This window comes from Sciurus vulgaris, assembly GCF_902686455.1.
Source record: "Sciurus vulgaris genome assembly, chromosome: 10".
Lineage (NCBI taxonomy): Eukaryota > Metazoa > Chordata > Mammalia > Rodentia > Sciuridae > Sciurus > Sciurus vulgaris.
The window spans coordinates 111821059-111826414 of record NC_136470.1 but is presented as its reverse complement, the minus strand read 5'-3'; the positions used below and the strand labels follow the sequence as shown (position 1 = coordinate 111826414).

General features: G+C 39.9%; 1 pseudogene across 1 annotated transcript; it reads right to left on the bottom strand.

Annotated features, from left to right (window-relative positions):
* Nucleotides 1-3678: 3678 nt before the first annotated feature.
* On the bottom strand, nucleotides 3679-5138 carry LOC306670835 (mitochondrial potassium channel-like; annotated as a pseudogene). The gene has a single exon. The product of its transcript is annotated as a mitochondrial potassium channel-like (transcript).
* Between the last annotated feature and the right edge of the window lie 218 nt (nucleotides 5139-5356).

Genomic DNA, 5356 nt, shown 5'->3' with positions numbered 1-5356 from the left:
AAGCATTTTAACAATATACTGTAATAAAAGTTATCTAAAAACATATGAACTGTTAATTTCTGGACATTTCCACATAATGCTTTTGGACTGCAGTTGACTGGGTAACCGAAGCTGTAAAAAGTGAAGCTGTGGATAAGGGGAGGCTACTATAATACACATTCTAATCCAAATAGAATCCAGCAGCAAAATAATCTTAGAAAAGAGAAGGCTGACCACTGAAGGGTAGACAAATCATTCTCTCTTTTTTAAAATTTATAATTTATTTTTTAAAGGCAAATGGAAAGTAAAATTAAGATAATCCAGTCCCCAAGTCATTGAGAATTTAACAGAAATTATTAACTGCTTGATAGTTTATTGAACATTGTATTTGTCTGTTTTCTGTTGCTAATAACATGATGTCACAGACTGGGTAAGTTTAAAAAAAAAAAAAGAGTTTCATTTTGAGTCATGGTTCTAGTCCAAGCTTGAAGGGTTGCATCTGGTGTTGGCTTTCTTGGTGGCAGAGTTCCAAGGCAGTATAGGCCATCGCTTGGCCAGACACAGGGAGCCACATTGTGTGTGTGTCTGTGTGTGTGTCTGTGTTTGTGTCTTCAGGTTTTTCCTCTCCTATAGAGTAGCCACCAGGATTAAATCATAGAGGCTCCACCCTGATGCCATTATCTAATCCACATCATCTCCCAAACATCATACTGGGTTAAATTTCTACCTTTTTAATTCCTCAGTACGTGGATTACATCAATGCATAATGCCTTGGGCAACCATATACAAACCATGGTAAGCAACCTGTATTATTTTAAACATTAAATGCAGTATCATTAGCTTCTATTTCTCTTCAGTGTTCTCATTAAACTTTGTAATCCATTGACTCTATTCTTTCAGTAAGTGTGAAGATAGTAAGGAAAAAATACATAACTTCATTTAAAATATTGTCACTGTACATAAATTAAAGTCTAGCAAATTAGTTGTATGTTAACACCCTGTAATGGTTGAATATTGTATTTGCTTACAATCTTCTCTCATATTTTGAGAGATTTGTATTTTTGTCCTAAAAACCTGACTTCTGAGCACATGTGAATAAATATCAGAAACTATTAAAAGCCTTCTCTTTGGGGAATGGAGAGTTTCCTTAAGTCACTTTTAAGATAGCATTTACTGCCTTGTATTTTTCAGGCGTGTGATTTCCAATTTACTAATACAAGTTCTCTGATGAGCTGTCTGGGGGCCTCTAACCCTGTTCCTATCTTTAGCACTGCCCAGCTAGTTATTGGCCTTGCAGCATGGTACAGTGTTTTAAACAAACCTCCTCTGTTCATCCAGACTCCTTTAAAAGAGCTCTGAAACTGGTCCAGGCGCAGATGGCTGGGTTTGACCAGCGTTTCTAGTCTGCTATAACATCCACTGCTGTCACCATTTTCCACAGTGAGATAGATGGAGTGGAAAATAATATTAATCTTCAAGCACAGAATTCATGCATTATTACTCCCAGAGAACCAATCATTTAAAAACAATTTACCACCATAAACTAGGTGTCATTTTAGAGAAACATGAAATAAAACAGAAGAAATCTGTTTTCTGATGATTCAGTTGGTTGGTTCCAACAAAGCATTGCATTGGGCTGTCAATTTGCCTGTGTTTGATTTAGAAATATCATCAACCCGTATTGTACTTGAAAACAAACACAGGACACCAGGAGAAATCCACCCTTGACTTGAGATCCTTTTCTTTCTTGGTGGTCATCATTCATTGCCTAAATCATTTCCTGTTTGTTTTTTTTTAAAGAAAGCATATTACTATTGTATTACATACCTTAGTAAAACTGAAAACTAGGTTACAAATTATTAAATTAATTCTATGGATAATTTTTATATTTTCTGTTTTTGATAAAGAAAGCTATGTCTAGAAGCCTTGAATATTGTCTTAGTCAGTTCAAGTTGCTATAACAAAATATGATGGACTTGATGGCTTAAAACCAAACATTTATTTTACACAGTTCTATAGGTTGGGAAGTCCAAGATCAAGGAGCTGGAAGGTTCAGTGTTTGCTGAGGTTCTACTTTCTGGTGTGAGGATGACTACCTTCTTGCTGTGTCCTCATGTGGCTGGGTTCATGAGTATCAGATGAGACACGAAGGGGCAGAAGGCAGTACAAACTCCTGTACTTTTGTAGTGAGGGAGAAAGAGGAGAAAATGCAAAAGAGATCAGTGTACACAAAGTTTCCCTAAAAGCTTTAAAAATGTTAAACTTTCACCTGCTACTAATGATTAAGATCTGTTAATAGTTTGTAAAAGATAGCAAAGTCTTTAAAAAATGGTATTAAGTGCATTTTGCTTTAGATTTCAAATTTAAATATTTTTTTCATTTCTTTAATACTCACCCCAGTGCTTGACACCTGGAAGGTGCTCAAAAATTTGTGTGTGGTGGGGCCTAGGGTGTTGCTCAATAGTAATATAATTGTCTAGCATGTGTGAGTTCCTGGGTTCAACCTCCAGCACCAAAAAGAAAAAAAAAATTTTTTTGGGGGTTAATTGATGAACAACTATAAACCAGATACATTTATATGTTTTAATTTCCTTATAATTGTTGGCAACAAATTCTCTAAGAATTATGTTTTAGGGGTTTCAAGAAACCCACTTCTAAGTATACACTTGCTAGGGAGATTCTGAAGTCCTTCTTTTGGTAGTAATTCCTTTCCAAATAAATGAATTTTTTTTTGGTGACCAACTTATGTCCAGAGATATTTTATTTGCTCCTCCTTCTTGACTATTTGCTAATGATTTAAAGAAGATGTGACACTACATGGTAATTCAACTGTTGCTAGTCTATATTGGCTTCTGCCACCTAGAAATCTCTTAATTTGGCTGATTGGGTGTGTGGCTGTTCACTCAGTAAAGAAGCAACTTTCACAAGTGAAGAAAAACTTTTCTTTGGTTATAGGTACTGGTTCCTTAATACTTTCACTAGTGTTTCAAAACTCTAGTAGCCAACTTTGTTAGGTGACAATTCTTCATGAATTTCTTGTGTTTCTGCATGATTTGCATCAACTTTTATTTTCAATTAATTATTCAAGTATGTATGACAAATATTATTGGAAGATAGTCACAGGGTCTCTCTCAGGTAGAGGGTAGATTTCTTTGCTGTTCAAAATAATAAAGCTTATTTTTTCAATTTTTACAGCTATTTCTAACATTCAGATTCTCATCACCATATATTTTTTGGCAATTAAAACAATGCCCTATCAGGATCCCTTGTGTCCAGTCTAACGGTAAGCACTAAAATTAGTTTTTCAAACTTATTATACCCCTCCCATAAACAAACCAAATAGAAAATAAAAGCTCTCAAACCCTGCAAATGTCCCTTGCCACCTACAGGAGTGCTTCTGAAATATTAACATTAGTAAGAATCACCTGGAAAGTCACAATAATTCAGATCCCCAGGACTTGCCCCTGGAGATTTGATTCATTAGATTTGGGGTGGTGCCCAAGAACCTTAATTTTAATTTTATTTGATTTCTATTGCTTAAAAAACTTTATTGTATCATGGAGCCCTAATGTTTCAGCTTAGTGCAAAACACCCATCAGAATTTATTCTCAAACTCCTCCTTTCCATCTTCAGCTCACACACTACAATTAATATCATATATCTTTGCACATCCAGTCACTTTTTTAAAAAATTAAATAATACAAATTCTATAACATTTTAATTGGACATTCACACAGTTGTGATAATTAATGAAAATGAGCATTGCCTACAAAGCAAAGTACATCTGCTGGTGAGTCGTGCAGATGATGCTCAGACTCAGGCTGAGGCTGTGTATTGTCCCAAGACTCACTTGATCACTAGGATTCACTAATGAAAGCCACATTCACACCTACCCCCTTATACCTTTAAGAGGCAGATCCAGGAGCTAGCTGGCCTTGATCAGCATGTAAAGCACAGGCAGTGTGGTTATAAATGTCACACAAGTGACCAGTGTGCTGTAGATGGTGTCCTGTTGCCTTGAACTTTTAGCCTCTGCTCCGTGTCAGACAGGGCCAACACCACACTCTGCTGTTCCAGCAAGGAGTTGAGCAGAGCCCCATCTGCTGGCTCCACCAAGCTTTGGTGTACTGTGGCTTTTGCAAGCTGAACCATCCCAGCCATTTGGTTGCAAGTCTTTTCCAGGCCATCAAGCTACACTTGTAAACCCTTTAGACAGGAATGGACTTCCCAGGAATGACTGAGCTGCTCTTTCAAGGCAGCTGAAAGAACATTTGTGTCTCTCTTTCTGGTGGGGGAAGTACCTGCCAGTGACCGAGAGCCCTGGCCCTGCCCAGCATGCACCAGGCTCCTCAGGTCTACTATGAGGTCATGGAGCTCCCTCTGCTGGAGGGAGTAGCTAGACGCCTGTTCATGGATAGCCTCCTGGAGACTCACAGGCCCTTTCTGTGCCTCCAGGAGTAAAGCCGTTAGCTCCTGTAGCCAAACACCGTTCACGTAGGTGGAGCCAGCCACACCAATCAGAGCTCCCAGGACTGACCCAATGAGGGACCAGTTCTTGGTCCTCTCGGCTCTGGCACGCTCCTTCTCATGACTTACGCACAACTGCAGAAAAAAGGGAGAACTTCTCACGTTCAGAGTCTTCTGCATGCATATAGGCCATGAAGAGCTGCTTCTTCTCCTGCAGCATCCTGTGCTCCAGAGTAGCCAGTTCCAGGTACTGGTTATCTTCCCTAGAGACACGGTCCAATTGGTCCCTCACCTCCTTCAGCTTAGCTTGCTGAACTTCCAAGTCTTCCCGAGCCTCTTGGACAAGCCCACGAGGCACCATGAACACTTTCTCAGCCTCAGTCACATTTCCCTGGGCCTCTTGAACCTCACTAAGTCCAACAAACTCTTCATATCTGTCCCACCAAGTCTTGGCTGTAGAGGTTGCTCGTTGCTGAATGTTGTGCCCCAAGGCTCTTCCCAGGGCTGGGAGGCGGTGATACAGCCCAAGGGCTGCCTCCTCTTGTTGCTTCTCCCCAGGCTGGCTAGGGCCTGGGCTGCAGAGAGTCCTGGTCACCAAGAGGTCTCTTCCAAGGATACCCCTTTGAACCAGTATGTGGGATACATCCATGATGTGCTGCATGGCAAACACAGGGCTACACCCCATTATCAGGTGATCTGAGTTGTTCCATGCTGACAAAGCCCCACAAAGACTCATGGAGACTCCCTGGGAAGTTGTGGAACTAGTCAACTGCACCGGAGCTGTAACCCAGACCAAGCGTCTGCCACTCAGTTGACCTCTCCCAGTCACTTTTCATAGAATGACCTCCTCTTATTTTTGTGGCAAACTCTTTACACATCATCTAGACTCAACTCAAATAATACCTACTCT